Raw genomic sequence first — 12763 nt, 5'->3', positions numbered from 1 at the left:
CATTTGATCGCTACAGGGACTCCTGGGTGCTTAGACACCCTTAGACACAGCCTTTTCAGTCTAACAGTGCTGAGATGGTTAGTCTGTCTGCCTGCTGTGACCCGGGACAGAGAGGAATGTGCACTCCACTCCCTGCCATGTGGAGACATGTCATGGCATGTTTCTTTGGCCAAACTTTTCTTACTCCATTTGCAGACCATTCTTGCTTTTCACTGCCTGTAGTCAAGTGGGGCTGTGCTCAGCATTCTCGCGGTACTTTGCATCCTGACAAGACCTTTATATCATCAGTTTTCATATCCAGATGAACGTGATGACCAGAAACAGAAACAATAAGATATCTTTTGATAGATGGAAAGACACAGAGAGATTTGTTTTAAGGAATTGACTCATACAAGAATGGAGACTGTCAAGTCTGAACTCTAGATCCTCTCAATAGGCTGAAAACTTAGGCAAGAGTAATTTCTTGAGGCAGATTTTTCTCCCCAGGGAACCAGTTTTTATTCTTGAGGTCTCCGACTGATTGGGTTAGGCCCACCCACGTTATCAAGGGAATCAATTTTATTAAAGTCACCCCATCATAGATGCTGCTCACATCCACCAGTACCTTCACACCAAAACCTAGATAGGAACTTGTTTAGATCCCTGAGTACTATATTTTAGCCAACTTGATGTGCAATTTGCCATCACACCATTCATTGCACGCCCCATTTTTTCCTCACAGTGCCTTTTTTCCTAATAAGAAATTGTTATGTTTTTCGGCCTCCCGGGTGGCGCAAGGAGGTAAGTCTCAGCACTAAGAAGCTATCAGCAGCCACTGCAGCATGAGTTCACTGATTGGCATGTGGTTTTCCCATATGCAACTACACAGCACAGACACACACATGGAGTTTGAGCAACTGTGATGACCACATCACTAAAAAGCCCCTCTTCTGTCTGTCACCCTTGTCCCTCTCATTAGGTCACTGACCCATGAACCCAAACCTCTGCCAGTGGCATGTGTGAACAGTACCAGTGGGGCAGAGTCACAGAAAAATAAATGGCAAAACAAAGAGACAAGAAAGATTTTTTTATATCCTTTTAGATGTCTTACACTTGGTTTCCCCCAGGTCTTTTCTCATTTGCTTTTGTTCTCAGCTAGGTTATTTTTCTTTGCAATCCCAATAGTCTGGGATAATAGAAAGATCATTACATTAGAAGCCAAAGAGTGAATTCTCAGCCATTAACTAGTCTTGTGACCATAGGCAAGTCGCTCTCTTGTTCAGCTTCTCATCTGCCAGCTGAGGTGCAGGCCAGTGATGTGGAAAGAACATTGGTGTGAATTAGCAACAAGTTGTACCACTTTCTAGGCATCCATCCAGTGGGCCTCCGACTGTCAGTGTGAATGGTGTCTCTACCACTCACCAGTTAAGACAGGATCTTGTCTTGTCTTCAGACAGGTACCTTACCTGTCTGAATTAGTTACCTCAGCTGCTTAATGGGCATTCAATGGGAACTACCTACTAAGATTATTAGTAGGATTAAATGAGTTAATACATGTGAAGTGCCTGGCACATTTTAAACACTATATAACCATTGGCTATTATAATTTAATCTTACCTAAACCATGTTACCTAAACTAGATAAAAATAGTTACCTTTCATAACCTAACAATGCTTTGTATCCCCATGGATTTAAAAATAACGATCATATCATAGCCTTCCTAACATCCAGCTGTAGATGTCCTTTTTGAATTTAAGACAGGAAAATAAGACTAAGGAATTTTAAAGAGATTCAATGTATCTTTCAAAATTTCATCACCTTGTCACAATTTCTTTTTTTTTAAAATATTTATTTATTTATGCATATAATATCTGAGGTACAGGCCAGAGATGCTGGGGATGAGAGGATTCACCAGAGACAGAGCGGGAAACAGAACAGGCAGACTGACTGAAATACACTGCTGAGGGGAGCAGTGGGCTAGTCAGGAGAGGTCTGCTTCGCCATGTGGGGTGCTGTCTGGCTGGCCGGGGATCGAACTCATGCTGCAGAGGCTGCAGATTGCTTCATAGTGCAGTGCTTAACCCCTTGCGCCCCAGGGAGGGCCCACAATTTCATTTTTGTCTTAGTCTGGTCTTTGTACACATGCACTTGTTTGTTCTCACAGTTGTACACATAGTGGGTGATCAGGCATTCTGCTTTTTTCTCTAATGTTTCAGCCAGTTTCATATTACTATGTAGTCTTTATACACATTGAAAAATTATGTATGTTTTGTTTGTAATTTTGCTTCTTGGAGTAGAGTGACTATCCAGGAGTAGAGTGAATGTTCTCTGGAGCATGAACACTATCAAACTGCTTTCCTGAAGGGATATACCAGTTGTTACAGTGAGCACACCACTCTCACCATGTGAGAGTGTGTTTCTTTTACACACAGTGTGAGAAAAGTGCACCATGGGGGCTTCTCACAGAAAAAACAGGGTCAAGTTCACGGAAAGGGTAGGAAAGGGAATCAGTTTCTTGTCACCATTCCTGGGAGCAGCCTACTGGATGAAACCATTTTCTGTGACTTTGGTCTTTCCTGCAGTCAACTGTAACCATGCCTACCTTTCTTCTGGCCTGCCCCCTCCTTTTCACTAAATATTCTCCTAATTGTGTACCAGCAAATTGCACAACCGTGTCCTCCTTAGTTGCTTAGAAACCAACATAAGTCATGATGTGACATGAGATGTCTTCCTACACCTGGCACTGGACACAGACATCAAAAAACATTCTTATTAGTGGCTAGAGATCCAGTGGGTGACCTTAGGCATTCCTAGTCAAGGGCACTTGAAGCTATTTGAGACTTAGAAAGATAAGATTGAGATGAATTCTAGCTAGAAGAAAGACTTCAGAAAAAGAAGAGATGAGATAAGGTGCTCAAAAGATATTCTTAGTGTACAGGCCCTGAGAATAAGGTCACATTGAAGCAAGGAATGAGAGGGTAGAAGAATAAGAAACAAAAGTACAAGAATATTATCATTTGTTCTAGTAATGCAGACTATTTAGCACCTTGGAGAGCTCTTGTGACTGCTTGCTCCTTGTCATGGCCCACCCTTCTTTGAGGATCTCCTCATGGTGCTGTTATTAATTGAAGGCCACATGATTATTCAGCTTTCAAATGGGCATTGCACCAGGAATGAAAAGGTACTTTGTTTTGTAGGAAAGACTCAGAATTATAACCAGAACCAAGGAACATGGAGGGGAAGCATTGCTTCTTTATTTCATCAAATTTATTTACTAAATTTTTAACATCGAAAACTTATTCCTAGAAATCAGGGATTTATTGCTTTCCCGCTGGTCCTTAATCTAACATCTCATTTTTTATTTTCAGTGTACACTGGGGGATTTTGTTTGGTTCAGCTTAACATCTAGACTCAAGACTGTCATAGACCATTTGACATCAATCTGTTCAATGGGCAGGAGCCAGAGAATGCCAGTTGGGAAGCTGGGTACTCCAGCAGGAACTATGTAGTCCAGGAACTGACTTCTGAGTCCCCTACACCAGACGATAGCTCAGGTGCAGAGACAAAGTCCACACCACAAGGCATTAGAGTCACTGTGGCTTTTATCCACAGTGCAGCTAAAGCCAATGTATCATGGAACAATCCACAGACAGGCTTTTGGGAATCCCAAAAGGAACACCCCAGCTACAAAAGTCATCACAACTGAGGAATTGTCCAAGAAGGGGCTTTCTAGAAGCCCCAGTCCAGAAGTAAGCTGTCAATATTGGATCATTTTTACCCAAAGGAGTGTTCCTGAGTAACATAATTTACCTATAAAATTCATCAGGTTATCCCAAGAACAATACTAAACAGTAAACTGAAGGAATTTCCTAATGTTTATCAGTTATTTCCATTAATACAATTATTTAATTGGTGTGGCCTTGTCAGATGTGTCTGGAACCCCAACACCTTTCCAAATTCTGATTTCCACCTTCCTTAGTAATAGGTCACCACACATTAAGAACAATATGGGAAGGGTTTTCAGCAAATCAAGGTTTGTTGATTCATTGGCTTTTAATGATGAAACAGCAATCAAAGAAATGAAACTATTACACTTGTGCCCTTTAAAAGTCAACAGCATGACCATAAATCTGTGGGTTTATTTCTGGATTTTCTATTTGGTTCCATTGGTCGGTGTGTCTGTTCTTGTTCCAATACCATTCAGTTTTGATGATTATGGCTTTATAGTACACTTTGAAGTCTCTAAAGTCTAGAAACCTTACCTCTCTCAGAATGAAATTTCACTTCTCTTTTAGGAAACACTGTATATATCTTACTGATCATAGTTTATTCAATGTAAAAAATCTAATTTTCAAACTGAAAATTTCCAGGGGGAATTTTACTTCTATTGTCTTTAACCTTCTCTTTTGAAAATGGAGAGTATACCCTACTATGGTTTCTAGAAAAGTTGTGCCCCTCTCAAGACCAAAGATTTAAACATCTGTAGTTTTGCCAACAGCATTATGTAGATGGCATAGACTTCCTGCGTAAAAACTCCTTATTTTCTATTACTTTTATTTTCTAGAAATAGACTGCACTGTTCATTCCTAAAAAACTAAGCCTGTGCAAATTTGCAGAAACAGGCTCAGCCTGTGCTTGTATACTCCTCTTTGAACTTCTGATCGATATTTTAGTGTGTAGAATTCTCCATGGACTTGAGATCTTATGAAAAGCCAAACTATTTTGAAACTTATTTAAAAACAAAAAAACTCCCTTGTCATGTAACATAGCTACTTATAAATTGAAATATTGATCCACCCGCTATTTTTTTTCCTAGCATTGATCAGGCATCCTGTACCATATGCCATGTGGGTGTTCACCTGCTGCCATTTAATCTTTGCAACCCTATGGAGACAATATTGTTCACATTTTCAGAGAAGAAAGGTACGAGAATTTAGACAAAGTGACTTCCTGAAGATTACTCACTCCAAAGTTGAATCACGGTCTAATTTTTATAATACTTAGCATTAATGAGTATCAAGGATCCAACTTAAGGATAAAGAAGTCAGATTTTCTTCATGTGGTTAGAGTTTAAGAATACCTGGGCAGGTCTCCATCTCCCCCTCCCACAGCCTTCTCGCATCTGTTCTCTGAATGCCTGACATTCCAAAATTAGGAATATGTATTTTACTTAATCAGACACAAACCATTAAATGCAAACTCTATGAGAGAGTGTATAAAGCAATGTTAAAATTTTATAACTTTTCTATAGTATAAATGAGATTATAATCTATTTTATAGAAAGTAAGTTTATTAAGGGGGTTAAGTCAGACAACTAAGTGCCTCTGTATTGAGATATAGAACATGAAAACATGGTGAACAGCGAATCAAAACAACTAGTCATTGAGTGTGATGCTTTCCCTTTTCTTCCGCCCTCTGTAGTCTGACACTGAAATCCAACACTATGTCGCTCTCTGGTTAAGAAATGTGAGCATGGGGCTAGATTGTCTGGGTTAGTGATTCTGGCTCCATTACTGAATAGCTTTCTGACCATAGGCCAGTGGTTTTCCCTTTATGCCTCAGTTCTATCATCTTTAAAACTGTACCCATCTCATAGGATTCTTATAACAGCAGACTCAATTACAAGGATTCATAATTATAAAGTACTTAGGACTGTCTGATATATTTAAAGTGCTATTTTGGCAGTAGCTAGTATGATCCTCAGTAGAGGGTCAGACACACATTACGTCTTCAAGAACTGTTGCTTACCTATGTACTGAATAAATATTTTAAAGACCTTGATTTGAGGATCAAAATGACATTTGTGACCTTAGAAAATGAAGTATAGCGTCAGAGTCAATAAGGTAGATGAAAAGGGATAGGCAATGAATAACTTTAAATGTAAAATCAGTGGAATATAGTTTTTTATTGCTGCTGATTTCTAATTTAAGCTTAAAATGACCAGAAAACATGGTGTATACGAGGTCAAGCCTTGGAAGCTTATTCTTGGTGAATGTGCCATGTGTACTTAAGAAAAATGTGTGTTCTGTAGTTGTTGAATGTAGTTTGTCAGGATGGTTGATAATGGAATTCAAACCTATGTCTGCTGAATTCTATCAACTAGGCCTATCAATTACTAGTGAGGTGTTAAAAACTATGACTGAGGAGGGGAAAAAACTATTAACTGAGTGTTTTTCTATGTCTCCCTTTAGTTTTGTCAGTGTTGCTTCATGTATTTTAAAGCTCTGTTACTCATGTCATATGTATTTAGGTCAAAACTTGATTTGATCCTTCTCTCATTAAACATACCTATTTTCCTTGGCCTTAGAGTTACTATCAACTGATGTTAATGTAACCATGTGCTTTCTTAAGCTTACAGCTTGTGTGATACATCTTTTTTTTCTCATTTATATTTTTATAGATTTATACTTAAATCTTTCCTTTTTAGCAGAATATTGCTTTTTCTACCATTATATAGATTCTACTGTTTTATTGGAGTGTTGTCCATTTATATTTATCGTAATAATTAATAGTTTTATTCTACCATCTTGTTATTTGTTTTCTTTTGCCCCCTAGTTTTTGTCCCCATTTTTCTGCCTTTTTAAGGATAAATCAAGAATTTTTAAGTATTGTATTTTATCTCACCTATTGACTTTGTAGTTCAATCTCTTCATATTTTTAATGTATTTTATTTTATATAATTCTTACATCATTTTTCATTTTTGCACAATGTGTGCATTTTCATTTTGGTTATATTCCCCATACAATTCCTATCCCCCTTATTTTGACCCGAATCTCTCCTCTCCCCCCAACCCCCCTCCACGTAGTGCATCTCTGGTTTATAGTTACTTGTTGATTTTGATTTTTTCTTTGTTATAATTAGTCTTTTTCCTGGTCCCTTATTTAGGTTTTCTAGATTCCTGCTATGAGTGAGACCATCTGGTATTTTTCTTTTTCTTTCTGGCTTATTTTGCTGAGCATGATCCCTTCCAACTCCATCCATGTTGCTGCAAATTGCATGAGTTTATTTTTTTGATTGCTGAGTAATATTCCATTGTGTATATATGCCACATCTTCTTGAACCAGTCATCAATATCTTTAAATCGTCACAGCCTCCCTTGAATTAATATTATACCACTGTCCTTATAACCTTTGCTATTGTTGTAATGTATTTTATCTCTACAAATTATATAATATGCAATATTTTCTAATTAGTTTTGCTCCAAAGAGTCAATTATCTTTTAAAGAAATTACAAAAAGGAAAAACAGTTTTCTGTGTATGTGAGATCCATATATGGACCATTTTCAGTGTTCGTCATCCTTGCTGAGATCCAGGTTTCCACCTGGTAGCATTTTCCTTCAGAATGAAGAACATCTCTTAGCATTTTTTGTAGGGCAGGTTTGCTCCCAGTTTTGTTTCACTGAAAATGCCTTTATTTTGTACCTATTCTTGAAGGGTAATATCTCTGGATATAAAATTCTATTTGACTTTTTTTGTTCTTTCAGCACTTTAAAGATGGTGTTTTGGTCTTTTGACATTTCTTTTTTTAAAGAAAACTTACCTCTCATTTTATCATTCTGAGTCTTTTACCCTCAACAGAAAGTTTGAAAAATATTTCCTTTAGCTCTGATTTTCAGCTGTCTGAATAATGTGTTTGAGGGTGGTTTTCCTTATCTTTATCCTGCCTGAATGTTGCTGAGTTTTATGGGTCTCTTAATAGTTGTATTTTTTAAAACAAGCTTGGAATTTGGGGGACCATTATTTTTTATTATATTTTTTCTGTCATATTCACTCTGTCCTGCTGCTACTCCAATTATTTATTAAATTTCTTTGAATTGTTCCATAGACCACTAAAACCATTTGTCTTTCTTAAACTAATTTTTACTCAGTGTGACTAATTCTTGTTCATTTATTTTAGTTTACTTAACTCTTTTTTATTGTAAATTTGTTATTAATTACCACTGGTGTTTTTTTTTTATTTTGGATACTTATTTTTAAATTATAAAATTTCAGTTTATTTACTTGTAAGATTTTACATGTTTTCCTGCAATTCATTCTTTTCTCCATTACTTCAATTTTTCTAGTTAATTGGTGAACATATTTATACTAGTGATTTTAAATTCTTACCCACTAATGCCAATATCTGGATTGCCTATAGGGGTGCTTTATTTTTTTTATCATCTATGATCTGCTTTTAATGACTATTGTTTCCCCTTTTAATTTTAAATCACAGTTGCTTGTTTCTTTGTGTATCTAGTAATTGTATACTGAAACCTATAGGTGATACGTCGTAGTTTTTCTGGTTTCTTTGATCTTTCTCTGAAAAGTATTGTAGTTTTTGCTAGCAGGCAGCTAAATTACTGGTGGATCTCTTTGATCTGGGGAGGTTGGTTTATTTTAGCTTTGGGATACAGTTCTAGGACATGGTCATTGATCTTAGGATATAGCTCTCCTGGGTATTAATAAAAATGGTGAAGTGTTTTCTAACCACCTCTAAATAGTGAAACTTGAATACCAAACACTCTGAAATTCTGCTTTAATGTTGCAGCTGTTGCTTTCTATTTGATAATTGGAATATTGCCTTAAACAGTTGATGAGTTGGCCAAATATTTGAGTGGAATTTGTATCCTAAATTTGTTTGTTTTTTTTTTCCTTTATAGTGGTCTTGTCATTTCTATTATTCTTTTTTTGTAATTATTAGTCCAATAGTCCAAAACTCAGGCCTCTGACTCCCTCACAGCTATTATTTTTTGAGATCTACTTCCTGTGTACCCCATGAATAAAGAATTATCCTTAGGGGAAACTTGATTTAAATGTGGACATCACTTGTTGGCTTCCCATCTTTCAAAAGACAGATTCCTTCTAGTTTTAAGTTACTCTCCATCACTTTCAAACTATGTTTGAAAATATTTGTCTAGAATTTATAACTGTTACTGTAGGAAAGTTTGCTTGTTTTTTGCTATAAGCACCTCTGACATTATCAGAACCAGAACTTCACCAGTGAAGAAAGCTCTTAAAGAAGCTGAGTGTTGAAAGGAAGAGAAATGTAGGTCATAAAGTTGAAGTGCAACGTAGTTTATAAGAACTTTCCATGGTGAACGACAAAGGCATGTTTCTAGGTAGAGAGGAAGGAGTTCCAGGCAAGGAAAGATTGAGTTTGCAAGAGGGAGAATAGATGGCATTAGTCGTGAGGGAATTAAATTGAGTCTCAGCTTTGCATGTGCAAAAGAAAACAGGGGGTAAGGACATAGATTTAGAAGTAATAAAGATGAGAGCTGAATCTGAACAAGAGCTTATTATCAGAGGGAAACAAACTTTTAGAATCTGTACAGGTTCCTCTGATGTAAAAAAGATGAGTAGATGGAGATTAAGTTTGATTCAGGGATGATAAATAGAATGCATAGAATGGTGAGAGGATAGAGGTAGGAAGAGTCAAGTGTGACTCTGAACTTGCAGGCTCTGGATGCCTGTAGATGACATAGTAATTTGTGAAATAGGGTATATTGGGAAGAGTGTGATGATGATGTTTATCAACTGAATTTTAGCCACATTAAGTTCAAATGGCCTGAAAGACATCCAAGCAGAAATTTTGATATATGGATCAGAAGTTCAGAAAAGATGTGGGAGTGGAGATAATATTTAGGAATTGTTGACTCAAGGGCAATATCTCAAGCTATGAGAATGAATATGAATAAATGTTGATTAGGAAGAGAATTAGAGAGAGCCTGGAAAATGGCAATATTTCAAAATGAGGGGTGGAAAAGAAAAGCATCACAGAGAATAAAAAAGAGAAACCTGAGAGATCAGAGGGAAAACAGGCAAGTGTAATGTCACGGAAGCCACAGGAGCTAAAGGAAGTGTCAAGAAGGAGCATAGCTGAGAGGGTGGCAGCCGCTTGAAGGTCAAGTAGTGTGAGAACAAAGTGTGTCCATTAGATACATGACCGTGGAGGTCATTGGCGATCTTAGTGCAGGCATTTTCAATGGAGTGGTGAGGCCAGAAGTCACTTTGGCAGAGGTGAAGAGTAAGCGGAAAGAAAAGAAAGCTAGCCAGTACAGACACCTCTGAAAGAATGATAGTTGGAGAGGACCTGAGGATGGAAGGATTTTTGTAATAGAGACTTACACACGTTAAAATAATGATACAAGTACAAATGGAGAAGGATGAGATAAAGGAGAGGAAAAGGGTGGTTTACTATGAGACACGCTGTTAGTGTAAAGGGTTGACAATAATAACAGAGACGAGGAATTCAACTTCAAGTAAAGGAAGAACTCCTATTCCATGGACTACGGAAAGATGAGAGTACATATGGAAGTTTCGTGCAGAAAGTTTTAGTGAGTAAACTGGCCTGGGAAGGATAGTAGGATTGCTGAGCAGTGTTAGGGTCCAGCAGCAAGAGCCAGTTGAGATTGGCAACCATGATTTTTTAGGACTACCAATTTTTTGAATTGTGTCATTTTTGTCAGCGCTTAGTAGTAAATAGTTGAAGAAAGTGGGTAGTTGAATCAGTCAGGGTTAAACTGTACCCAGGTAAGTGTTGATAAACAACAAGTACAGGAAGTTTAGGAGACCGGACCTTGAGATCTTGGAGTTTCAGCTGAATGGAGCGGGGCCTGGTAGTGAAAAGGTAATGATGAGAGCAGTTGAGAGAGCAGCCAAGCAAACTGGCAGAGGAGTGGATGGCTAGTCGGGTGTGGCCAGCAGAGGACTCAGCGTGGGGCGCTTGGAGTGAAAACAAGTCTGAGGTGTATGGTATGAGAGGGTGACTGAACTGAAGTGTGGAAGATCAGTGAGAAAGAGAAAGCAAAATAACTGAGTGGCAATGGTCTAGCTAGAGGTGCCACTCATCAAGCATGCTTGTATGCTATTCACACAATTCAAAATAATGGACAGTAGGGGGCCTTGCTAGTGCCCTGTAGCATCCTGCATGCTTTGGGCCTTTTAATATCTGTAGGCTCAGTGTCTCGAGGACCAGTGTAGGATCTCTGCATTGAGTAGTCGCTTCCCACTGGGTTATTGTACAAATTGACCTTGGGACAATTCTTAAAACAACTAAAACAAATTTCCAGAAACCAGGTGACTTATAACTATAAAAATTTATTCTCTGAAATCTGAAGCCAAGATATTAGCAGAATAAGCGCCATCTGAGTACTCTCTGGGAGGATGGCTCTGTGCCCGCTTGGGTTTCTGGGTAACTCCAGTGTTCCCAGGTTTGTGGCAGCCACCACCCTGCCCCTCAGCCTCCACTGCTTCACCTGACCCTTTTCTCCTAGTGATTCCTGTCTTCATATGGTCTTTTCCTTTTCCAATAAGGATATCAACCATATTGGATTAAGCCCCAGCCTAAGTACCTCATCTTAATGTGATTTTTATCTGCACAGATCTTTTTTCCAAATAAGGCCCTATTCACAAGCATTGAATGTTATGATTTCAACATATTATTTGAAGGAGGAGGGGACACCATTCTACAGATAACAATGTGAATGTTCAAATCACCTGGAGCAGAAATCATAAGGGGCCACACATGTCCATGCACAAGGAAAAGTGAAGGAAATACACAAGTCATGAAAAGGAAGGGTAGATGGGGTCACTACCCAGTGCAGGAAGCCTACAGGAGAAGGAGTTGCTTGTGGCAAAGCAGTGATCTAGAAACAGTTCTGGCCAGGGGAAAGACACGGACCCCACATCCCAGCCCCGAGTGACCCGAGGTGTGAGAGAATGAGCATCCTGCAACAGGGAGGTCCCCAAAGGAAGCAAAGTCCTTTGGGAGAAGCCAACTTTCATCTTTCCAGGTGAAAGTAGGAAGTGGGTGACGGGGGAGTATAGATGATCGAGTCGGTGTTCCAGCAGATTTAGAAGGGGGGAAGGGAAATCAGAGGTGAGCTCATTGAGGAAGTGAGAATACAGTAGAGGAAAGATAATACAGCAGAGAATTTAGTTGGTGGCAGTTGTCTAAAGAAAACAAAAGTACCAGCTTTGGTAGCTTTTGTTCTGCTGTCTTCTGGAGTATGGTGGCCTTGCAATGGCATGCAGGAAGTGGAAGCTGAACAGCTGAGCTGTTAGACTTGCCTTTTTAGTTTTCCTCTTTGCTGCCAGAATACCTGTGTGTAGCTCCAAGCCTTGCCAGCCAACTTGTGGATACTGTGTTGGACAATCGGGGGCCTTGCTAGTGCCCGATAACATCCTGAAAGCTCTGGGCCTTACAACGTCCTGCAGGCTCAGTGGGCTCAGCCCTGTGGTTGTCTCAGGAGGACCAGAGTAGGATCTCTGCATTGAGTTGTTACTTCCCACAGGTTATTGTACAAGTTGACCTTGGGACTATTCTCATTATATCCAGGCAGGACACAAAGACTTATTTCATACTGGTCTGTATGTGAATTGATCAAGTGGAAGGGCTGGGCTGGAATACATTCCTGCTTGTGCTCAGATTCTACTGAGTCGGCTCCACATTATAGTTCTTTCCAACTAACAGCTAAACTATTTCCTTTTGGGAAACTTTACTCCCCATTTCTACATCCACATTGAACCTCATGTCTGCTATTTCTATATTTTCTAATTTTTTTTCTCTCTATATGTGTGTGTCTGTATGGATTCTTTATTTCTACATATGCTTAGCCATCAAAATGAGAAGGAAAACGGATACGAAAGAAATAGCATGAATGTCAAGTGCAGCATATGTCAAGATTTTTTAATGCATTTGTCATTTGCTGGAGCTGAGGGCCTGGTAAAAAAAAAGAAAAAGTCTAACCTTTTAACCCCGAGATCACTCCTCATCTATATTGTTCTCCTTCCTACTTGAGTTAT

At 38.6% G+C, this 12763-nt stretch overlaps 1 protein-coding gene across 2 annotated transcripts in view; it reads left to right on the top strand.

Moving 5' to 3' along the window:
• RYR3 (ryanodine receptor 3) overlaps positions 1-12763 on the top strand; it is a gene marked incomplete at both ends in the record, with an annotated part of 506236 nt that overhangs the window by 158836 nt on the left and 334637 nt on the right. The window lies entirely within an intron of this gene.

The sequence above is a fragment of the Talpa europaea genome (assembly GCF_964194135.1).
Source record: "Talpa europaea genome assembly, chromosome: 8".
NCBI lineage: Eukaryota > Metazoa > Chordata > Mammalia > Eulipotyphla > Talpidae > Talpa > Talpa europaea.
The sequence above is the reverse complement of the archived record's forward strand: the minus strand, read 5'-3'. Positions and strand labels throughout refer to the sequence as shown.